Source organism: Falco punctatus (assembly GCF_963210335.1).
Source record: "Falco punctatus genome assembly, chromosome: 13".
NCBI lineage: Eukaryota > Metazoa > Chordata > Aves > Falconiformes > Falconidae > Falco > Falco punctatus.
In genome coordinates this window covers 20,241,340-20,266,027 of record NC_137593.1, presented here as the reverse complement: position 1 = coordinate 20,266,027, position 24,688 = coordinate 20,241,340, and the positions used below count along the sequence as shown (strand labels likewise).

General features: G+C 42.4%; 1 protein-coding gene and 1 long non-coding RNA gene across 4 annotated transcripts in view; one reads left to right on the top strand and one right to left on the bottom strand.

Annotated features, from left to right (window-relative positions):
- LOC308072344 overlaps positions 1-24,688 on the top strand; it is a 58,278-nt gene that overhangs the window by 9,024 nt on the left and 24,566 nt on the right. Inside the window, exon 2 of the long non-coding RNA XR_013931636.1 lies at positions 11,737-24,688. This exon is cut by the window's right edge and continues 19,823 nt beyond it. This is a non-coding gene — a long non-coding RNA (uncharacterized lncRNA). The remainder of the gene's footprint in view (positions 1-11,736) is intronic.
- The window catches only part of SCG2 (secretogranin II), an 80,434-nt gene continuing 59,071 nt past the window's right edge, over positions 3,326-24,688 (bottom strand). For all 3 annotated transcript variants that reach the window (XM_080409008.1, XM_080409006.1, XM_080409007.1), the window contains one exon: positions 3,326-24,688. This exon is cut by the window's right edge and continues 22,777 nt beyond it. The gene's annotated coding sequence lies outside the window, so the exon portion shown is untranslated.

Below are 24,688 nucleotides of genomic sequence, written 5' to 3'. Positions count from 1 at the left end.
TTTGTAATGTTTATCTTTTGCTAAAATGTATCAAATATGTGGTTCCCTTCCTTGATACAGTGGTAGATGACATTCCTTTCACAAAGGCAACAAATGGAAGCCCAAAAGAGGCTGAAGATTGCTCAAGGCGATACAAAAAGGTGACAAAATTAACTGGGATGCGGGAAATCAGTGTTGATGTAAATGGTGTTGGACAGAAGGTTAGGAAGATGTTCCCATACGTTTCTGTGTTGGAAAGACAGACTGGTAAAATTAGGAACTTTAGTGACACGCTATGAAAAGCAAACATTGTTAGGGAAGAAATTATCAAGTTGCAGCACTAAAATTGGGGAAATGAAAAGATAAATAATTTCATTAAAATCTTCAGTTGTGTTAGGCTTTCCAGAAAAAAAGATCTGTTACTTGGAGGTTCTTGAGTAGTTGGAGAGCTGTGTTCCACTGAACGTATATGCCTTTTCTACCCACTGATTTCTCAGAATCCAAAATGCTGAATAGCTATACAAGCTCCTAGGGCAGATTTAAAAAAAAGAAAAAAATTACATGTCCTGAACTGAAATAAGTGTATTGGTCATTGTCTCTGGAAATCATGGAGAATCTGAATATGCAAGAAATTTATTTGTCACTGTTCTGCATAAAAGGAGATATGGTTTTCCTGGGTTTGTTTTTCAACGTGCATGCTCATCATTTGCCCCAGCTCAGCAGTGTCGTTACTCCTCACGTGTTAATGAGCACCACGCACTGTGTTCCTGCTTGCTCTCCTTGTGGCTGCACACCCCCTTATTTACCAGGTCCAGACTGGAGCTGCGCAGTCACATGGTGGTGCCTACAGCTTTCCAGGTGGAGCTTCACAGCTCCCAGAGGCCAGCAGCGACCATCTCAGAAACCCACGGCCACAAACGTGGGGGGTGACAGCTGCCCCCGCTGAGTGCTCCTGCACAAGCTGGTGCTGGGGGGCTCTGAAGCGCGTGATTCTGTTGACCTCTAGTGGCTGTAGCGAAGAGAGGGCCAGGTCTTCAGGTGGGTGAAGCTGGTGGAGCTCTCCCAGTCAACTTGCCCTGCAGAGCTAACTCGCTGATGGCACAGCACAGCCGCTCTCTCAATACATTACTCGTCACTTTCTGTAGGATAATACCTGGATGTAAGTGCACGTTTTGCAGTTAATCTGTTTCTGGTTTATGGAGGCTTTTCCCAGAAAGGATTTGCTTTCCATAGGAAATGTTGCAGCTGTCTGCCCTAGGGCAGCATTCTATAAAGGCTGTAAGTCACATCTTCGTGTGCTCCTTGCCCTCCATGAGCTTGCTTTAGTGATACCCCACAATGTGCTTTGGCTGTTTTGCATCTATGATGAACGCTCTTCTATCTTCAGGAGCACCCTGAGCAAGGCTGCTCGGGAAGCCATCCTCATAGAGGAGAAAGGGAGCAGGATGTGCCTGAGCTAAGCTCTCACCAATGATTGCATTAGAAACAGGAACTTGATGAGATTTGGTTTGCATACTTTGGGTGTGCGTTTCTCTTCTGATCAAGGTATTGAAGTATTTATTGGGACAGGAAAGATTTCTGACCATCTCACATGCTTCTGTGAAACAGCTCTTTATGGAGAGTTTTCCCTTTTCGTGAGAAGCAGGTAGCACCTCCTGGGGTTGCTGATCTTGCAGGCAAGCTGAAAGGATCATTTGTGGTCCTTTGTGGAAGTGACAGCTCTCCTACACAGTGATGACCTCAAGGCAGCCCTCAGCTGGGCTGAAGCTGGAGGTTGGCCCTGTCCTTATGTCATGCAAGCAGACATTCAGCCTCACCAGAGTCTGTATAGACTGTCAGAGGGCAGCAACGTTCACCCCAACTTTATCTCATAACTCAGCTGTAATTGAATCCAGTCCTGAAAGCCTCAGTTTGGAAACTGTGAAAAATGGGCTGTCTCTCTCTCATCTCTAACCAAAAGTGGGCATAAATAATTGATAATAGATCAAATTTGCTGAAATATATAAAGGATGTCATCTGTCTTCTTGCCAGTTATTATGTTGAATAACCAAAAGGTTTTAGTGGAGACAGATGACAACATTTAACATCAGTCGCTTTGTGCACATTATCCTTATCGTTGCCTGTAATTTGAAAATTGTGCTGGGGGCTAAAGAAGATTAGCAATAGGAAAATGAATACCAGGGAAACCAGAACAGCTCTCTGAAATGGAAGAAAATGGAATAATGTGTCTAGCACATGTCACGATAGCCCTGAGGAAGCTTCACAGCTTGTCTTCCAGCTGGGAGCCTGCCAGTGCTTGTGCAGGGTCTAGCAGGGACTTCAAGGCTGCTGTGCATGCCTCGGCTGTGTCCAAGTTCCTCTTGTAAAGAAACTGCAGCGCTGGCATCATTACTCTTTTGAAGAGGAGGCAGGTCTTCACTGGCCTCCAGATGCTTAAGGCTACAAAATAGATGAACTAGAGATTATATGCCTGATAATTTGGGGATTTTTCAGTTATATCATTTGGCTTAAATAAAATATTACCTCTTCTCACACACCTGTTGTCTTAAGAAGAAAAGAGTAAGGTGTGGAAGACAATGGCAGTATCTTAGATACGCTATGAGTGTGACACCAGTTAATGTCAATGAAGTGATGAGGCAATTCCCTTTCTTCTTGTCAGCCTTTTCATGTAATTACTAGCTATTTTGTGACTTGATTTCCATGTTTAGTTTAGGTGCTCATGACCTTTAAACGGTAGGAATCGGGCATTGTGCATAAGCATTACTTTGTTGTATTTGGTCTCCTTTGCAAATCGGTAACATGCATTTAGCTTTTCTGATCTTAATACATCTTTGAGTAAAGAGCTGCTAGTCTGGGGGTTTTGTTTGTGGTGGTTAGTATCACAGCAGCATCTCTTACTTTGAACTTATGATTTAATATATCAGCTTATTCAGTGAAATCCTGTCTGTCTTGAAAACAATGGTAAGAGTCTCCTTTGCATTAGCTGGTTGGATTTCAGCCTTTGGCTTTAACAGCTGCTGTAACACATTTTATGATACACTTAACCTTCCATGCTCCTCCCGTTAGACCTCTGGATTGGAAGTCGAGTATGTCCAGTAATTGATAAGCACATTGCTAAAAGTTCTTGAAAGCCTCTGAATTTAAAAACAGATACAAGAGGGCGATTGCAAATTCACCCAGCCAAAAAGCACATTTTAGGGATGGCACTAGTTTTGTTTAAGCAAGAGGCCTGCAACTTGTGTTTTTCTATCATCAATGGTATAATATTCTTGTTGCCTTCTGTTGTAAACAGTTTTGCTCTAATAAATGTCAGAGTTTGTGTTTACATTTAAGAAGAAAAGGAGTATGCTAAACCACTTTCTGTGGCCTGACTTTGGCAGACTGCCTTCCTAGTACGCAATCTGGGTTGAAACCAGAAACCTTGACCAATGTAATGAGGTTATTAACTTCTGCTTCCAGTACTCTTATTGCTTCTTTAAAAGGTGTGCAATCAAATGAAAACAATAATGTTAATTCAAAGCCACAGCTGCTATTTTCAAGAGGAAGCTCAAAGATAGTTGTAAAGAAACCTGTATGTTCTGCTTATTATTAACAAATCCACAGTTCTGGAAAGCTGTGTGAAACTTCTGCTGAATTTAATCTTGCTTCTGAAGCTGTCTTCCTAGAATATGTAAATCCAAGAAACTGAAAAAGAGAAGGAAGGAATGGAGCAAGTCAAACTAATTTGTGGTTATTGTTGGAGTTACAGTTTGCAGGTGCTCTGATCGGAGAAACAGGGTACAGAAATGTCAGGTCATTTGTAAATCAGAGGTGTACGAGTACTGCTACTGCCTCTTAACTCTCCACTGCTGTGTTTTACGACTAGTGATGCGAAGCATAGATTTAACTAGGAGGAAGCTATATTCATCCCTTTGTAAACAGTAACACTATTACCAACCCTCAATTCAGTATTGCATATTTGAAACTTTCCTTATGAATATTTTTTATGCTGAAAATAATTATTTCCTAAATTAGATACAAATCACTTTTGTTCTTTCTAGCTGTGGAATGTTTCATGGGTGAACTGAATTCTCCTGATGCTGTGGAAATAATCACCATGTAAGGTTGAGCTACGCTTCCTTGTGATGTCACCATTTAGGGCATGCAAATGGCTTAAAGTATTATGCAAAAGTCTGTATTCTCTTTACTTTTTATTCTGAAATAACAATCTTAATAACCTCATCAGTGGCTATTACTATGTTTTGTGCATAACAGTCCCTTTGTGCATTATTACATTCAAGTAGAGCTGAACTTCCCTAGTCCATAAAAAGTGTTCATATTTATTTATTCAGAGCATCACAAATCATCTACTCTTGAATCTCACTGAACACACCTCTATTGGCCTCAGCTTGACTTAAGTTTTATTCCTTTTTTTTTTTTTAAAAAAAATTATTCTACAGCCTTTTTCTATCCTGATCTGCTAAATAATGGTCTAATAAGGAAAAAGTTGTGCCAAACAATTACTAGATTTGTTTAAAAAACCCCACCAACAACTGCTGATTCCTGGCCTGGCGTGTTATGTTACATTACACTGGAGCATTCATTTCTCTTCTTTCTTGTTTCTTAATTTTGTGGGCAAAGGCTGGAAGGAGTCCTATCTCTAAGCATGGTGCAATACATGTCCAAAGCAATATTCCCACGCACTTCAGTGGGAAGAGCCAGATGTTTAAATGTCTGCTTGACTGAGATGGTAACACTGAGGTTGACTTCTTTTCCTTGGAGGGGAAGCGTTTGGGGAGGAATCCAAAACCAGATGAATTAAATAGCAAATCTCCCATGGAGAGGCTGTTGGTATTTAAAGATGGGATTCTGTTGACAGTAACACAAGATCCTATTTTTTGTTTATTTTGAATACAGAAGTTTCAAATTTAATTGGTTCTGTTATAAGGTAGAGTTCAATTGCAGAGAGACATTTTGTTAATGCAGATGTTGTGTGTGTTTTTTATATCCATGTCCTTGAAATGTGGTTGTTATAGCAACCGGCTTAACTATTAAACAGGTTTTAGTCTTGTATCTGCTTCACAGCATATAGTGTAATTAGGTTTTTGCAGCATCTTTAAATATCATGCTAGCTAGGAAAGTATAGGAGTATCACTTACCTCCCTCAGTAAATTAGCTATAGGTTATTGTTTCCCCAAAGGCATTTTCTCTAAAATGTGTGCACTATTAGTCTGCCTAATTTCCTCCTGCCTAAGAGAGAATGTGAAAAATTAAAATATGCGATCTACATATGCAATGTTAAAATGTGCAAAAATGGTTAGATTTCAAAGGGCTCGCAACAATGACAATTCCAAAAACCAGATTCCAACTGTAGCCTTTTAGCATTTGAAAGTCTTAGCCAAACTCTGCATCTGCACTTCATAATTCCCTGCTCAGTGCCAGCTATCGCTGTGCCCGCATTGCTCCACGCCTGTTCTGCAGGCTGTGTTCCCAGCTCAGGACAGTTAGACAAACAGTCTGGTGGTGAAACGAGTACTTTTGAGGTGTCATTTCGGACCGGCTTTTCCCTAAAATTCTCTTGAAATTAAACTCTTCTCTGCTGTGCAAGCTTTTCAGCCCAAAATTAACCTATTAACAGAATTACTTGTGTTAGCATTTAGTGGTGGGAGTGATTTCAAAAATCTGTTTTCCCTCTCGGCCACAAATACACAGGAAGGGGAAGGTGGGGGAGTGAAGGGAGAAACATTCAATTTCTGTTTGCATCGACAGATGTTCCCCAGACCACAATAACGCAGCTGTGGCAAACTTTTGACAAGAGGTAGCTTGGTTCCCCAGGTTGATGCTGAGCTCCCCTTGCTGCCCCTGTGCAGGGACTCAGGTGGGGCTAGCTGCACCTCTGGTGCTGAGGTACCCTGGCAAAAGGGCAAATCCTGCACCTCTGGATATAGTGACAACCAGGGATGACAGCCTAAAGAAGGCTTTCCCGGGCACTGCGTCCTGTGATCCCGAGTTGGTGCCACACACGGGTGATGAGGTGGCAGGTGTAGGGAGCTGAGCTGTGGTGAAATGCAACGTTCAACTATCAGAAAATGGGCAGTATGAGGTGCTGAAATGATTTCTGGGGGCAGCAGCTCTCCAGGTACTGCAGCTCCTTGGGGCTGTGGAGTCCTCTTTCCATCTGATGTCCACCTTTCAGAGCACTGGGCTTTCTTCTGGCTTGCAGGTTTGGGGATATTTTGGTCTGTTGGGTTTTGTTTTTTTCTTCTTCCTTTGAAACCTCTGAAAAAGGAAAATACTGTTCAATGTGAAATAATTACTTGCAAGAGGAACTGAGTTTGTACAACAGCTTAACATATTGTGGGGCTTTTTGAGGCAGCTTTGCTGTTCTTTCTTCGTAAGTGAAGCATTTAACTTCTCTGACTGCATATTATTGCAGCATCTTGACACCAAGTCTTGTGATTAAGGATTTGTCTTTTGGAGCCTGGATCCAAGGTCTGATGAATGCCGTAATAAAAGCCCATTACAGTCCTGGGGACAGTGGGGCAAGCCAGATGGGGGTGGCAGAGTTTGGGGGTACTGTTTTTAAATTAAGAAGCCTGAGGCCTAATCGTTACAGTTTCTATTTGAATGATCACATCAACAAGCTTAGCAAAAGCAATTCTGCATTACGATCAGATAACTGCCAGTGCAAACAGAACAGCAAGTTTTAGCCATGTGAGCATTTTAGCATCTTATTTGCCTGTGGCACTGTGGTAATTGAGCATATACAAATGATCTGCAATTAAATTTGCATACTTTTGCACAAACTATTTTTTTTTTTCTGGAACATATGATCTAGAACTTCACCAGATATTGATAGTCTTGTTATTAGGTAGTATTGATTTGCAAGAAAAATAAATGCTATTGATGAATTTTAATTAATTCTAATAAGTGAACTTTTCTTCAGTAAACTTCCTGTGTTAAAAGGTAGTAATAGGGGATCTATTAATGTAACACCTGCAGGACTGTATGCTTATGGCACAGTGCCTGCAATACATTTCAGTAATAAGGTTCCAAAATTAACAATTTTGCACGATTTGGATGGCTATAACTCATTTAATGCCATGTGCACCACCCAGATCTGTCAAGAGTTAAGTGCTAAACCTGCAGTCCAGTTTTTAGTGGTATGAGGACAATCAGTCTTCTGAGACAATGTGTTTAGTTTGAGGGAAAAATGAATCTAGGATGAAAGAAACAACTTTTTTTTTTTTTTTGTCTTTCCATTTTACTTGTGTTAAAAATAGATGGGAAATCTCAGTCATGCCTTTAATGACTCTCTGCAAATTGATACCATAAGTTTGTAATTAGTGTTCTGTCAGTTTAAAGAGCAGCCATTGCCAGAACTCATATGACAAGTTGCACAATATGACCTTTTATTTTTAAAACAGTAGTTTTTCAATCCAGCCTCCAAGCTCTGAAACTTCTGGTTTCAGAAATCTGTTCGATTTGGCTTGCAACTCTCTCTGCTGCTCTCTGCCCATTACCTTACTGTAACCCATTCTACAGAAGAGTGTGGTAGTGGATATTTATTTTTCTACTCGTTAATTGGCTGTAGAAATCAGGCTGGTGTCTCCTCACCAGCCACCCCAAGCATGTCTGCGTGCTGGGGTCAGCAGCACAGCAGTTGTCCTGTCACCTCCACCCTTGGCTGATGGTGTGCTGCACGTCTTTGCTGGAGCAGCCTTGAAAACATGTGTGGCAAAGGCAGCTCACTTTTTTTGGGAGAACATCCTGCTTTAGGCTGCCCTGAGAAGCAGCCCAGCCGTTAGCAGCACTTGCCGTACCCATCTGGAGGTGTAGGAGCCCACCAAGTGGCACACCTCCCCTGCCCTGCCTCCTTAAGGCACTGCCTATGCATCCTGCTCTCCTCTCCTGTGCCCTGAGACAGCAAAGAAACATCTACCGCTGGTTGTGACAAGTGATTCAGCAGGAGCTCAGGTGACTCATTTAGCTACCGAGGAGATTAAAATCAGTTCCTGCTTCGGAAAACGACAAACTGCCCTTATGTGTCACTCATTAATCTACAGCAAGTGCTGGAAGAAACCAGCCCGTGTTTGTTAACGTGGCCGCGAGAGGGAGCTGAGAAATCCCACGGATGCCACAGGGATGTGTGGCGATGGACCGACACAGGTATTTGAAATTCAATCATTAGGAAACAGCTGACTGTTTCTTAACTCAGATCAACTTCTTGTGCACTTTCTTAAGTTTGGGGATTTTTCCTGAAGGTTTCTGAAGTTGTTAGTAGATCTAATGGACAAGTTGAGCCAACCATACTCAGGCTTCATTTGTGATTATCCTGTTTATTCTATTTCAGTTAAAATTTAACCAAATTCTGCTCTTAGAAAAAAAATATTATGAACTCCTGGAAAATACTGAAATTTCAAACAGGGCATATATTAGTCATTGACTCAGCATATACGTGTACCCTTTCTTTCCCTAGAATTTGGCTATATATATAGAGGGGGACGTATGCAATGCTACTTCCATTTCTTTTAAACTCATATGGAGCTCCAGAGGAAGGGCAAAACTCAGGTGCCCCAGTCTTTATTTGTCTTTAGTAACACATTGCAAAACAGCTATCTGGAGAGCACATGAGATGGCAGCTCTTATCACCGATGAAACCAGCCACTGCTTGGTGGACAACAGAGATATATTTTTTTTTTCCCAGGCTAGCAGGCCTTTCTGAGCTGCCCGTGCAGAGAGGATAGACTGTCCTCAGATCTGTGTGACATAGGAAGCAGGACACAGCAGCGGTGCAGCGTGTAACCTGTGTTTCATTGCTGAAAGGACCTCTAGGCTGACATATTTTCTGTAAATTATAACTGAAAATTTAATCACACCTTAAGAAATTAAAAAACACAGTCATAAAACTTTCTGAATAGCAGAGAGGGTCTGTGCAGCTGGTATACTGGAGGGAATAATTTCTGGTAATTAATCAGCAATTTTAAACCAAGAGGGGTGTTTGTTGCGTTCTTTTTGTGGGGATTTTTTACCTTCTTTTTTTATGTGCTGGTGGTACAGGTTAGCTAAACGTTTTTTCATCACCATATACATTTCCCGAGGGATGTTGGAAAGGAAAAATGTTCCTGAAGCAAAAAAGTGCGCTAGTCTTCAACTTTTCATGTATGCATGAAACTCTGGAGCAATTTCAAAGGCTTTCTTTTTTCAACTTACATCTCTAAAAGACTAGTCGGCTTCACCCTGAGATTATTCTCATCTTTGTGTCTGATCTATTTCCTTCCCTGGCATTCCCTGTTTGCTCCTGGTTTGCAGTGCAGCTGAAAAGTTGGCTGGCTTACATGTGATTCCCAGCATGATGATGTTACTCAACCATCCTGTAAAGAAGGAACGGTCATGGTGCTATATGTCTGTTTATTGAACGATCAGGAAGATGCCTTAAAAGCCTTTATTTCCTCTGGCTGCAGCCTTGACACAAGTCAGTCGACTCATTAAATAACCATTTGAATGATACGCACTTAGGGGGTGTATTTCCTCATCTCCTGCCAAGCCAAGAAGTTTCTCGGTGTGTTTTAGTTGGATGTGGCTGAAGGCTCTGAAATGGGGGGGTGGGGGGGGGGGGGGTGGTGAGTGGCATGGGGGAAGGCAGAGTTCACCCACTGGCATCTTGAAAAAGCTGCAGCTAAAGAGCACTGGAGTTCAGCTGGTCCTCGCACGTCCTGCTACCTAGGCCACACTGTGTGCCCTGTTCTGGCAATAGGCAGGAACTTGGGTTGGTCTTACATCACACTGCCTCTGACAAGCGGTTACACTCACTAGATGTGTGGTGTCACTGTGTCCCGGGACCAGAATAGCCCTTCCTTTTCCATAGGCCATGTTGCCATGGTGAGAACATGGATACAGCTTGTTGCAACAGGGTTCCCTGGACCCCAACTCATTTATTCTTTCTCCTGTGCCTATGTGGTGCCTTCTCGTGACTGGTCATTTAGCTGCATCCCTGAATTCATCCCTCCATTAAGCAGATTCCCATACAGTTTCCCCAATCAGGTTTGAGGTCTGTATGGGAGGACGTGCTGGATTTGTCTTCAGCTGTGTAATCTGTAACTCCCATTTCAATGAACACGCCAGTGAGACTGGATGACATGGCACAGAGGATCCAGGTTGTTGTCATTTCCTCATCATCCAAGAGTGACTTCTGCTGATTAATGCCTGAGAAATTACATGAACTTTTTGCTAAGAAAAATGTGCCATGCTGAAGAATTTTCAGTCTTGTTCAAATGTCAGGCAATCTGCTTGCAGAAATTAGTGTTCTCATCACTTGACTCCTCAGCCTTAATAACCAACATAAATATTGAACCAACCTTTTAAAACTGAGATTACTCATTTAAATCCAATTAGAAAAGATGGTGATGGTAAGGAGACAAACGTCAAGGAGTTTGTGGGGCTGAGTTATATGTCAGACACATTAAGCTTTTAAATCTGGTCATTTCCTGTCAATTACAAGTCTGGAGCTGTTCGTGGAGCAGTTGTGGTGGCCTAGATGTTACAGGTTGATGCGAGCTTTTGTATTTCCTTACAAAGTGCACCATTAGGATAGAACATCTTGTGCTCCTCTGTTTCTGGTTGCTAAGTACCCGTTCTTCACAGTTGTACCTCGAGGGAGAAATTTAATAATGCTGCGACGTTTACTCTCTTTCCTACAGACCCACAAGATTTCCAGAAATGGGAAGGAATATATGTCTTTAAGGTCAAACTGTGCTTTAATCAGTCGAAGTTGGATAGAAGCGTGTTATTGAACTGGTTTCCCAGCTGGTCTGGTGATATGCATGCATTGAAATAAGCTAACATTGGCCAGTTAAGGTGTTGGACTAATATTAATCTGACCCTTTGGGAAGTACACTTTTGCAGACAAATACTGTATTGGGGGGAAACGGAATGACAGAGAGAGAAAAAATGTGATTTTTAATTCTAAATCACTATCTTTCCTGGACTAATAGCTTATATCTCTGAAGATAACTTGCCTTGAAGGTTAAGACCTGGGCAAATATCAACTCTGTTATGTAGTAACAGCGCAAAAAAAAACCCCTCATCTTTCTGAAAGAAAAACTTATACTATTGCTATTGCAATGAATGTAAGGGATCTGTGCTTTTGGATCTGTGGAAAGGCTAAAAGCCAGCTACAATTTATGTTCTGTTTCCTCTTATTAAGAACTCTAATTCTGTTGACCGCGGCTGCGATGTTGTAGAATTTAACACTTTTACACTGATAACTTCCACTCTGACATACCAAATCCTTATCTGCTGGTTTGATTTCTCAGTTACTTAGGGAGGTATGGAGAACGTCTGTGTAGTAGACAAGACTGGAATGTGTCATCTGAGTTTCCTATTTGTTGGATGAAATCTTTGCCTGCTTTGACTGACACATTTTTTGTCTAGAGAATTTGCGAATTTTAAAAAGTTTACCTCTTTCCTGGATGTTTATGTCTTGCCCTTGTGTTTCTAGAGAGCTTACCCAAGAACCCCTCTTGCAAAACTGTTTGAAATCATGACATGTTCACATCTGGAGCTGGCCAAGGCCATTTTAGTCTGAGTCCACCTTTCCTTACATTCTTATGTATCAAAAAGGTGCAGTCCGTTTCTCCCCTACATATTTGCAGGAACAGTTATTGCTACTTCTCCAAATTAAATTAGAGCAATTCTGTACTTTTTGGTTTGCCTCAAAATCTGCATGACAAAATAGCTCCCTAAAGGAAACAAGAGCTTTTTTGGTTTGTTTTTCAGGATGAAACAAGGGAACAAATGGCTGTCTTGCAATGCGGGGATCTGCAATGGAAGAAGCACTTATGGCCAGGAGGAGGGAAACGCAGTGCTCGGAACAGAATGAGACAATTGTGCTGGATGAACTGTGCATTTAAACATGACGGTCTTCAAGCAGAGTCAGAAACCATATGAGATATTTGAATTTCATCAGAGTACTCTTTTTTTTTTTTTTTTTTTTTTTTCTTTCTTTTTTTTCCTCCCCTCTCTTGTGTATTTCATTTTTCCTCTCAGGGTCTCTTCACTCTCAGCTGAAGAGTTTGGGATTTTTTTAGAAAGCTGACAAAGAGTTCCTATTCAACTTTGTTATTGAGAACATCAGAACTATGTGAAACTACATAGGAACACTGTGCTCCTTCACTTTGTGTAGGTAATTAACTGCCTCAGCTATGTTTGGACTTCTTTCAAACTGCAGAATTATTTAAGATATGATAGATGATCAGGTATTTTCAGAGAAAGGTTAACAATAACGTACACCTACTAGTAGCAATGAAATTCTTAATTTCCTAGCTGGGTTGGTTCAGTATGTCTGATTTTGCTACCCAAAGTAGGATATTGTGGTAAGCATGTGCCCCTTCACAAAAGGGCTGTGTTCAATACCCAATATAAGTTCTAAGAACCCTGTCCTAGGGAACACCGCCAAAGCCTTTTGCAGGGCTGTCCTGTGTCCCAGAGGAAGGGAAATTCATGGTGCCTTTCCTTTTGCTGAGCAAGTTCTTAATCTTGGGAAATCTTTGCAAGCATTTGTGATAGCTTGAAATGGTCCCACTTTGGGTGATTTGATGAGATGTTTTATATTCAGAATAGGTTGAGCACTTCCTTTCCTCTGAAACAGCATCTAAGCATCAGTTGGAGATGAGATAATAATTAAGGCGATCTTTTCCACTCCAGCAGTCAAAACACCTTTCCAAGCCCTTTTTTAAAGTACTGTCTATAAAGCACTTAAAAGCTCAAAAACACAACAAAGAGTTAAATATAACTACTGTTGTCTCCCTGTTGCTTTTTTCCCAGTGTCTTGAATTGCATGTTTTAACCTTCTGAATCTCTCCTCATAAGCCCTTCCCACAGATGTCCTTTGCACAGTTAAAAACAGTCTACTGCTTTACCATCATATCCTTACATCTTGCTGTGTATTAGCTCATCTTCATTACATCTTTAACTGTAACTTGCAACTGATCTTTTAGGCTTCCCAGTGGGATCAAAGACTATTTCCTAACTATCAAAATAGTTTCCCAAAAGCTTCCTTCCTTTGCTGTGAATTCGATGCCACCATAATGAAACTGGTTTATTATTTCATTTCTTTTCCATTTTGTGGGATTTTTTTCCAAGTGATCTATGTTGCTTGTCTTACGGATGCAAATGGCAGGCAGTGCGGACCTACGCTTCACTGGTTGTATGGGTGTGTACCTCTGCAGCTGGGAGAATGAGCAGATGTATGGGTCCTGAGAAGCTCACGTTCACTTATGCCATACCTTATTTTCAGCATAGGCCTGGATCAAGGGTTGACCTGTAAGTTAGAAACATGGTGTCCTGAGGAAAATGCATGTCGCGATGGGAAAAAGGGAGAAGTAAGATATTGCAGCGGAATGCCTCTTTCGTATTCTCTGTGTTTACCTAACTGTTGTCCAAAAGCCAGGCAAATCTACAATCTAATCCTTTCTTGAGAGAGATGGACAGAATAAAGATAGGTGTTAGGCTGTGAAGAAAAAGAACAGTGACTTGGATCAATCCAAAAGCATTTACCCACTCTGAACAGCAGAGATAAGAACAAAAGTGATAAAGAAACCTAAATCCCACATCAACAGCACAATATTAGAAGGGTGATTAAGATTATGGACCTAAGGGAATGTGTACATTGCAATACTGAACGTGAAGTACCTAAGTTTTAGGCTACCTAGAAAAACTGACGGGCTTGACTGACCTATGCAGGCTCCGTGTAGTGCACTGATGAAGCAGAGGACCACAGATCAATAGCCATTGATGCTGGGATGTGCAGGTCACCATCTCTAGAGCTTTGCTTTGTGCTGGAGCAAAGCTTGCATGGCAGGGCTGTCTGGCAAGCTGCTCTTCACTAGGCTGGACAATGATCAATTTGCCTGATGGATAACGGGGCAGCCCCACAGCATGCGACCAAGCGGCAGCAGCAAAAGGACACTGCTCTGGAGCGAAGTTAAGTTTGGATTTAAATTTTGACTCTTGGTTGCAAAATGTGCTCTTTGTGGTAAAAAGGATGCAAGTTCACATTTGATTCTTCCCCCAAATTCTATACCGTATCTGTAGAAAAATTTTGCTTGTAATGAACCTGTGCAAATTCCACAGCAGATACTACTCATCAACTTTGTAGATCCTTTATGCAAATGTACATGTACCATACCCTGGTTGGATCTATTTATAACCTAATGCTGCTGCTTTGTACTTATATGCTCAGATATGGCAGCCAAGTGTAATGAACTGGTTCATTAATTAACCAGAAAATTTTTACTTCTGGTGACATACTTCAGCTTTGCTGTGGAAAGAGAGAGCAATAGAAAATTGTTTTGATTTCTAAGGAGGCTGGAGTAAAACTGTTCTGAAAATGTATTTTCTAGCATTTACTATACCCTTGAATGATTAATTGAGGCCAGTTGGTGGTTTTTTCTCCAAAGAGATGACAAAACTGATAAAATTTTGTAAGCTCCCACTTCATATTTCTGATTCTTGTGACTATTCTTGGAATGAAGGCTAATTATACCATTAAAATGTCAGCTATTTCTGTCTTCTCGAAGGAAAATGCTGTTATCCACACAAACTCACTAACATCTCTGGATCCCAACGATGTGTTATTGGGTAGGTGTGACCCACAGTGAGCACACATTTTCAAGTCTGTCTAAATTAAGGAGAGCAGACTAAAGATAAGAGGATGCAAGCAGCATGGCATGGTCTCTTCTTCCTCCCCTGACTGGCCAGGCTTGAGTACACTCTCGGTGTCAGTGTAGGGACCAAAAGAACATTCCCTGATTGCCTAGTCGTGTGCTGTCATGGAAAGATTATATGTCTCTTGGTGTGCTATAGTGCATGAGTACATGTGAGGGCCACAACTTGAAGGGAGAGACTGAATGCTCTTTCATTTGTTCTGGATGCAATTATGCAAGCACTTTTTTTGTTCCTTGCACCACCTCTAAAATTTGGTGAAAAATAACTTCCCAGTATCGACAGAAAGGTAGGGCATGCTTCCAGTTCTTAGGATTGCCTCAAATAAGCCACGACATTGTGGCTGATGCAGTCATGAGGGTTTTGGCTTCTATGACAATGGGACATTCTTTGACTGTTAGGGAGGGATGGGATCCATCTGTCTACAAGAGGCAAGTGATCTTTGCTAGGAGGCTGGCTAACTTAGTGAGGTGGGCTTTAAACTGAAGGACTTGGGGGGAGCGGTCCAAAGTGGCAATGGTCACGCCATCACACCCAACCAGAGAATAAGCAACACCAACCAGAGCAGCAATATATGTTCCTTAGCTGCCTCCCAAGGTGAGTACCAGAAGGCTGGTCACCTGAGGGGTGTGCATGGCTATGGTGGATCCTCTTGCAGCCTTCCCGGGAGACCTGCTCAATTACCTCTCTGAAATGTCTGTACACGTGTAGCTTAGGGAATAACCAGGAAGAATTAGAGATCTGTGTGCAGCCGTAGGGCCATGATCTCATCGTAATTACAGAGACATGGTGGGATAGCTCGTATGAGTGGAACGCTGTCGTGGATGGATGTGTACTTTTTAGGGAAGCCAGACCAGCAAGGAGAGGTGGTGAAGTTACTTTTTATGTGAAGGAGCAAATGGAATGTACTGAGCTTTCCTTAGGGGTGGGTGAAGAACGTGTTGAGAGCTTATGGGTAAAGACTAAGGGGTAGGCCAATATGGGTGACACCGTTGTAGGTGTTTACTACAGGCCACCTGATCAGGAAGAGGAAGTCAATGAGGCCTTCTACAGGCACCTGGAGGTAGCCTTATGATCACAGGCCCTGCTTCTCGTGGTGGACTTCAACCACCCTGGTATGTGCTGGAAAGACAGCACAGCTGGGCACACATGGTCCAGGAGGTTCCTGCAGAGCATTGATGGTAACATTTTGATGCCAATAGTGGAGGAATCAACAAGATGAGGTGTGCTTCTGCACCGTGTATTAACAAAAAAAGAAGGACTGGTTGGGGGTGTGAAGGCTGGGGGCACCTGTGGCTGCAGTGACCATGAGATGGTGGCGTTAAGGATCCTACATGCAGGAAGCAGGGCAACAAGTAGGGTTACAACCCTGGACTTCAGGAGAGTGAACTTTGGCCTCTTCAAGGACCTGCTTGGAGGAATCCCATTAGGGGTCTGGAAGGTAGGGGGCTTTAAGAGAGCAGGCTAATATTCAAGCATCACTTCCCCGAAGTCCATCGGTGCATCCCTATAGGTAAGAAATCAAGCAAAGGGGGCAGGAGGCCTGCATGGTTAAGCAAGGAGCTTCTGGCAAAACTCAAACAGAGTAAGAAGGTTTATGGGATGTGGAAAAAGGAACAGGCCACTTGGGAAGAATATAAGAATGTTGTCAGAATGTGCAGGGAGATGATGAAGAAGGCTAAAGTCCATTTGGAATTATATGTGGTGAGGGATGTCATGGACAACAAGAAAAGCTTCTTCAAGTACATCAGTAGTGAAAGGACAACTGGGGAAAATGTGGGCCTGCTGCTGAATGAGGTGGGTGCCCTGGTGGCAGAGGACACCGAGAAGGTGGAGTTACTGAATGCCTTCCTTGCTTCAATCTCTAGTGCCAAGTCCAGCCCTCAGGAATCCCAGACCCCGGAGGCAAGAGAGGAGGTCTGGAGAAAGGAGAAGTTCCCTTGGTTGAGGAGGATCGCATTGGAGATCACTTAAGCAAACTTGACACCATAAATCTATGGGCAGCAATGGGATGCACCGCAAGTGCTGAAGGAGCTGGCAGATATTATTGCTAAGCCACCCTCCATCATCTTTGAAAGGTCATGGAGGGACAGGAGAGATGCCCAAGGACTGGAGGAAAGCCAATGTCACTCCAGTCTTCAAGAAAAGCAAGAAGGAGGACCCAGGAAAATGCAGGCCAACCAGCCTTACCTCCCCTCTGGAAAGGTGGTGGAACAGCTCATCCTGGAGGTGATTTCTAAGCATGTGGAGGAAAAGGTTATCGGGCGTAGTCAACATGGATTCACCAAGGGGAAACCACGACTGTCCAACCTGATAGCCTTCTAGGATGGAATGACTGGCTGGGTAGACAAGGGGAGCGCAGTGGGATGTTGTCTACCTTGATCTTAGCGAGGATTTTTCTGCAGACCTGTCAGGTAAAACGGGTCATGAAACAATGCCATATAGCTACCTTAGTGTGGGCCAGTGAGGTGTTTCAGCTATTTTGGTAGGCTTAGGAGTGAAGCTGTGATTTACAACCCTGTTCGTGACACACATGTCCTCTTCAGTTCCTGTTTTTTCTGTTTCTTATGTAGCTCTCCTGTTCTTACTGTATTTGCAGATGATATCTCTTACCTGTGTAGATGGAAACACACATGAACAAATGCTACATATTGATGTAATGAGGCTATTAAAACTAAGTTATCACCTTCGGAAGCCTGGAAGATTATTTGAATTGAGAGGATGGACCCAGATGGATGCAAGCTCCAATTTTTAAAACACAGGGAAGAAGGTGCAAAGTCTCAGGAACAAAGAGCCTAAAAGGTAAGCCCATCATGTAGTGACTACTGTGAGGCTACTTGAGGGGACAAGTTAATGACAGTATCTGCATCTCTTGAAAGTGTTCGTGCTTTTTTCTGTTGCAGTGGTACACAAGCTTGATTTCTTAAAAGCATGAAGTATGAAAAAATTCTGACTTGCTCTATCAGACACGTTCACATAATAATTGCGTGTACTTAATGACCTGCTCTCTCTTCCCACCTCAGACCTAGAGCAAACAGCAAATCACTGGGTGGTTTGGAGAGGCATGGAGAGGTACAAGTGTGCAGCCATTTGCTGTGCAAAGCGGGAGTCAGGCTGTCCTGTTGGCTGTCTGCTGTTCCAGCTTACCCTCCCAGACCTGCTGCTGGTTTATGTCTAGCCGCCTTTGTGGTTGCTGCTGTTGCAATGGCACAAAGTGTCTTCTGTCACAGGCACAGAACGAAGCATCTGCTATGAGAGAAACATCAAGAACAGCATATTGAAACTCTGTGTTGTTAAAAACTGTTCAGCTGCTCTCTAGAAAGGTGCAAAGGGACCCTGCTCTTAAGGATGAAAGCGGGCACAAGGGCAGCCTGGAGAGAAGAAATAATGTCTTTCATCGACGTTTCTGGGTGAGTCATTCCCCCTCGGTCTGACTCAGCACTGAGCACTGCCACGCTCCCCGGAACATCTCACAACTGACATCAGTCACTGCCCAAGACAAAACATGCTCGATCTGCAGGGCACCATGGTGAAAGCTTAGTTGGGTGACTTTAGCCAAGCACCTGTGCAGGGGAGCAAGTGGCTGTGGACCCTGACATCTTTCTGCATGTAAGCACCTGACAAAGTCTTGCTGACACCTGGCTGAAGAGAGTGCGTAAATACCCTCGTGTCTCATGGCCTGCTTTCCTAAGAAGAAAAGAGTGGGATACACGTTCCTGAAACCTTCTAACACAGGACCAAAGCCTAAACCAAACCATTACCTGGGTTTTGGAGAATTTGCTTGAACAGCTTGACAGAAAAATGCTTAAATGAGAGAGGAAAAACTTTTTGTGATGCATAAACACATTGCTGCTAGTTCCAAGGAGCAATCTGGATCTTCCCTATTTGCTGAAGGAGGCTGCATCGTGCTGCAAACCGCTACCCAGGGAGGCTGTGCCGGCTGCCCAGCTCCTGTACAGCAGGAGCTGCTCTCGTGCTTCAGCAATGCCGTTGCTATGGCTTTGCCCCAGTGTAAATGAGATCAGAAACTGGCTCCCTGCCACTGTAATATGGTTTTTGTGAGAACCGAACTGAATTATGCTTGTCATTGTTTGCTTGAGGTTTTTTCACTAGCAAGATTAGCAATAACGCTGCTCACAAAATCCTCACCTTGAGAAAGATTCAGTGTTGATGTTCCTTTTAAAAAGGAAAACTAAAGGAACTAAAATCAGAGAACCAAACAGTCCATAAATTTGGACACTGTATCTCAGAGTGTGTTTTCAGTGCTTTCATCTTCAGTGGCATGTTTGATAACTTCCGTTATTACCTGGCTAAGCAGAGGGCTGGGAGGCAGGAGGTCCAAAATCAACCACCCAGATCTGCCACAGAGATCCTGGGTAGATGAGGATAAATGGTTGAATCTCTTGATGCTATTGCTCCCCTTCAAAAAAAAAAAAAAAAAAAAAAAAAAAAAAAAAAAAAGTAATTGTATGTAACTTCAGGTGTTTGGCTCTTTAGGTGGCATTGATGAGTCCCTGGTGTGGTTCTGCAAAGCCCTCTATCAGGAGTATTTAGGGCAAAAATCTGTCTGATTTTTAAATTGGTAAGTGTATGAGTGGAGGTAGGTGGTGTAGGTGTAGCTGTGTACAGTAGCAAGGAGACAGACGATGCACAAAGAAGTCTTTCCTATTGCCTATCCCCTTCTCTTATGAGGCTGGGCATACTTTTTGGAACCAGGCTTTTCCTTTCTGTGGTACTACATATAGCACTTGTATACCGTACATGGCTACGTATCTTATGTGCACAACATTAAAAATTTGCACGCTATTATATAAATAATTTGGCTGTCTGAACAAAAGCCACTCATTTTAAAACATTGCAATGTTTTCTGAAAAAAGTTAAAATTAAAACACATTCATAAATGTTTTGCCTTTAGCATTCTTTATGTGAAGACGTGTCTTCCTGTAAAAGAGTTATTTTTTTATTTTCACTATCCTTTTATGGAGGTTTAAATTATCTTGAGTTATTCAATAAAACCCACAAAATTGCTTTGTATGCAATTACTCAGAGAGAGCGTTCCATTATGTGACAGTCATGCAACCACATAATATCCCTTTCATCTATAACTTTCTGTTACTTTTGCCCACTAAGTGTTTGAGAAGGTAAGGCAAGTTTAAAATATTCCAATAGACTCATGCAGGCCTGGGTGCTGCTGATGCTGAGGGAGAAAGTCAGGAGATCTCTGCATGGTCCAAAGAGGCCTATTTATAGGGTAAATAATGCATATGCGCCCCATTGCCCTAAATGGGATTCTCTGACTTGATTTGCTTTCATCATTTCAGAGCATCTGACTTCTTTTCTATTCTGAGCATTGACCTTCTGATAGGTGATTTTTCCAGCAGAAGGTATGATGATGGTGCCAAGCATTTGAGACAAACTTTTGGCTAAGGACTCTGGGTTTTCAGGAACACTTGAACGTGTGAGTTTGAGGGTCTTGTTTTTGGAGTCTAATTCTTATGGATCCTGTATTTTTCTCATGGGTCAGACTCTTTAGTCTCTATGCCTCAGTTTCCAGCCTATAAAAGGAAGAAACCATCATTTTTCCATCCCAGTGGGGGTACTGTGAACAAAAATATGTTAAAAATCATGAAGAACTCCAATACTAGTGTAATGGAAGCCATATAACAAGGATGGGCAGATAGCCAAGAAAGCTTTTAACATACTTCAGTTTAGTTTTGGAGTCTAATGAGGCTGAGCCAAATTCTTGATGGTATAAATCAGGAGTTTCACTGATCCATTGACAATCAGGCTGGTTGAAAATTTTGCAGGCATTTCTATGATTAAAGCTTCCTAGACTTACAGATACGTGAGAGGAAGACTTTCCCATGTGACCCTGTGCATGGTGCTCCAACAGTAGATTTTCAGAGCCAGTTTTCTTATCCTAGACTCCAGCAAAACACTCAAATATATATACACCTGCTGTGCTTGGTCAACAGGAGCTCATAAATTTATTAAGTCTTGAAAAGCCCACAGGAAGGAAAGAAGGTTGAATATATAACTACCTCCAAAACCATGGTACTTTAAGGTATATCAAAGCTTTCTTTAAGAAGGACAGATTACACTTTTACTTTTTATGTCTGCAGGCTGAACTCTTTTCAGCCTAAGATTCATTAACAGGCTTATTGTGCAGAGCTGGCTGAATGGATGGTTTAATGATAAACAGTCAAACATAGCACAAAAACATGAAAAGCTGCATGTGCAGGTCCCCCAACAGGGCTGTTTGAAGTCAAACTCAACTTTGAAGTGCTCTTCAGGTTTTTACTTTCACCTTCCAGCAAGCCTCCTGGCTAGCAAGGAAGATTTTCTATCTTGGAGCTGTCTGTAACCTGGTTAAGGGCTGGCAGGTGGGTGGTGAGGGGATCTGCTCTTCCTTAGCATGCCAGGAAGGCTGCAGAAAAGCTGCTCTTTAGAGAAGCTCCAGAGTAGTTTGGAGTAGCATGGATGTAGAAGTTTTTCATGTCTTCAATACAGCTTCTTAAAAAAAATATCAAGAGATAAAAATTGGTTCTTCCCAAGGCATTAATAGATGGACTTCATTTTAGGGGGGTTTTGGGTTTTGTTTGAAGTTTCTAAAGCAAACTGTTCAATTTAACTGCCCGTTTAACCACTGGTTACAATATAAAGCTCATGGCTATGTCTACCACCTCTTTCCCTGCAGACCTGTGTCCTTTTAGCATGTTGCAGAAGCTGATGGACTTTGCTGAATGTGCTGAACAGCAGCAGACTGGTTTGAGCTGTTACGGAGCAAGCAGTTCTTGCTAAGAGGACAGACCCTTCCACTGATGCCTTCACCATGGCACGTGGGCCCTAGCTGCTTTGCTGCTCTGCTTTATGCAGGTGCAACAACTGTAGCTGTCTCTAAATAAAATGATGCCTGAGAAAGCGAGTGATAGATATGCAGAGGAGAGTAAGAAGCCAGGCAGACATCAGTGTAATTTTTTTATTACACGCAAATACATAGTGTGATTGTCTGGTTATCAAAATCTCCGAGGAGTGAGATTTCCTATTTAGCGTGAGGTTTGATGCACAGAAGGGACGTTGTAAGCATCATCCAGCATGAGATACGCTCCAGTCATTGTGTAGCCCTATCAGTGCTGCCATGAATTAAGCTGTGATTTCCATCTCTTGAAAGGGTCAGAATTGAGAGATAAATAAAGTTACATCTGTGAGCCCCATTTTCTTTCAGCTTCCTTTCTGCTACTCAGGTTTACACTGGAATCCTATTTAAATTGTTTATTTGGTACTCAGCCTGTGGAGAAAGTATGAGCCACGCGCACAGAAGCTGTAGGTTGCTGTGAATTTTCCCAGCGCTCCTATTGGAAATCAGTGCTTGACCCCAGTTATGAAACCTAATCTGGTGGCAGAAAACAATGTGTTAGGAGGGCAAACGTCATCTTACTTTGTGATTAAGAAGCGTGTGAGATCTGAAGAGGCAGTGGAGGATCTCTCCTGTCTTGTGTGGAGACTTTCAGTGGAGAGGACTTGCAAGAGCTTGTCCCCTGTAGAGCTCTGAGAGGGCACCTGTAAGGTAAATGGGAATGGAGGAAAATGGACCTTGTTTTCATTCCCCCATAAAGATACGGCTCTTACCAGCTGGCATACCAAAGGAGAAAATGCCATTGTTGATACCTTAGGTGCCTGTAAGCTCAGAGATCTTAGTGATGAAGAAGAAAAAAATAAAAAGATAAAAGGAAAAGCTAGAACTCATAGAGGGGAAAGATGATTTTGTCCTGCCAGTTTATGTGCAAGCCAGGAATTATTCTTTCCTTGAGCCAGAAATATAAGGAATAAAGTAGTAATGTGTTTTTTTCTTTTATCAGAATGAAAATGGTAGAAATTATTTCCAAACACACTCATAGGCACTCTTTTTTTTTATGTTTCATAGGAAAAAATGAAAACCAAACATTTTCAGGAGGCTGTGATCAGAACAAAGCACTAAGGCATTATGTTGGATCGTGTTTCCAGTTTTTTTCATTCTGTACATAAAACAGGTCTCTGGATTTTTTTTCTGCCTGCAGAAAACAAAGCTCTTGGCTCTCTCTGCCTTGTGCCTTCTTTGCCTGGCTCCCTGTGAGAGCAAGCACTGCCTTGGACACTCGTGGCTCTGCAGAGCAACCTTCCTCCACAGAAACAAAGGTTTGCTCAGGTTACCTGCTGTAATGGAGACCCCGGGGGTAAACCAGATTTGAAGGCAGTTCCATTTTTTTTAATTACTTGCACCTGAATGGAGCTACCTGAGCATGGGCCAGTAACAGATTCCTGGGAATTTAGGCCCTGCTCAGTCTTGTACATCTTATCCTTATTGCTGAGGTGGCGGCACGGTTCTTAGGAAAAAAGAATTCACTTTTGACTTTCTGTCAAGAATATTCTAAGTCTTGAAGCTTTCTGTCTTTGTTGGTGAAAAATATGTTACAGTTAACTTTTAGCATGTTTGATTTTTTCCGTGTGCTTTCTATGTGTGATTACTCACAGCTCTGTGTGAGAATACTTGTGTGTGTTTAAAAGCCACTGGCTTCCTTTATTTTGTTCAGGAAGCATTCATCTAAAAATTTAGGTTCATGTCTTTACAGTAGGAGAAAATGGACTTCATAAATTGCAGGCTTTGATATAATCAAGTTTCCAAATGTCTTTGAGATCAAACATGTCAAATAAATCATTCAGTCAAGCCCGTTGCTCTTCAGTTTGGTGTTGAATGAATATGTTCTAATCTAAACCCTCTCAGGGCCAAAGACTTGGTCAGAGACATAAACAAACGCTTTCTCAACTTAGAGCAGAAATTTGGTCACTGGATAAAAGTTAGAAAACAATAAAATGTGAAACCAAAGTAGCAAACAAAAAGGAACAGAAAACTGTTTTCTTGCCTAATTGTAATTTTATATGTAATAAAAATTCTGCAGGTTCTGCAACCCATAATGATAGAAGTATTTGCTCCCACTGAACAGGGCAGGCTGGGCAAGTCGGTCATTCCCTCTTCCCTACAAGCCAGGCTTGTGAACTCGGGTCAGCTGCCTGCAGTTAATTATGTCCTGGTGCTGCCAGGTAAGCAGAGGAGAGGTGTCTGGAGATGCTGACCACCAGGGCTCGTCCTCCAGGTGATGATCCCACAGGCAGCAGAACAGATAATGAAAAACCTGGCAGGGAGGCTTGGAAATGAGAGTAGTGCAGGTTTACCAGTGAGTCACGGTGTAATGCTGGTAGCAGCACAGTGTTTGCGTGGTGTGTTTGTGACAGGATGAGTCAGGGAATGGAAAGATAAAGTTATGGGTTCCTTAAGCTGGGACTGGCGGTTACTGGCCATCTCCATATTTGTATGTGCATGTCTTTGTGCTGGCTCTTCAGAGAAGCTGCAGCTGGGGAGGCTTTTTGTTAGGACACTTGACCTCTAAGGTGGCTGGACATGAGCAGGCTCTGCAGGGGAAGTGGGATATCACTGGCTTTAGCTTGGCTCTGGACTCTTGGTAAGATGTTTTCACTCCAGATCTGCTTTGAAGCACAGGCAGAGCCAACTTGCCCCTGTCTGCAGAGCAGCAGTCAGCTATTTCCCTGAAAAAATGGAAAATTCAGAGCAACACACATGCTGCTCTATCTGTCTGTCAAAATAAAGTTATTGGGAACAGAAAGGCACAGACCTGGGGGGAGGATGATACAGAAGCAATAACAACACTGTCCCTGATCCTTCACCACCTCTTTTGCAGCCTGGATGCCACTTGGTTAGGAATTTGATTAGGAATAAGAATATGCTAGCTTTTCTTGCCTGCATTTCCACATACCAGTGGTGGTACAGGGATGAGGGATTGCCCCTTAACGCATGCAGCACATCACAAATGCTACTGATTTTCTCTTTACAGCCTCGCTCCCATCAGAGAGGCAAATACTGATTTTCTAACCAGTAAAAGAAATAACAGTTAAGTGGAGATACAGCAGAAATCAGTGGCAGGAATAAAGACAGAGCATCTGAGCATCAATC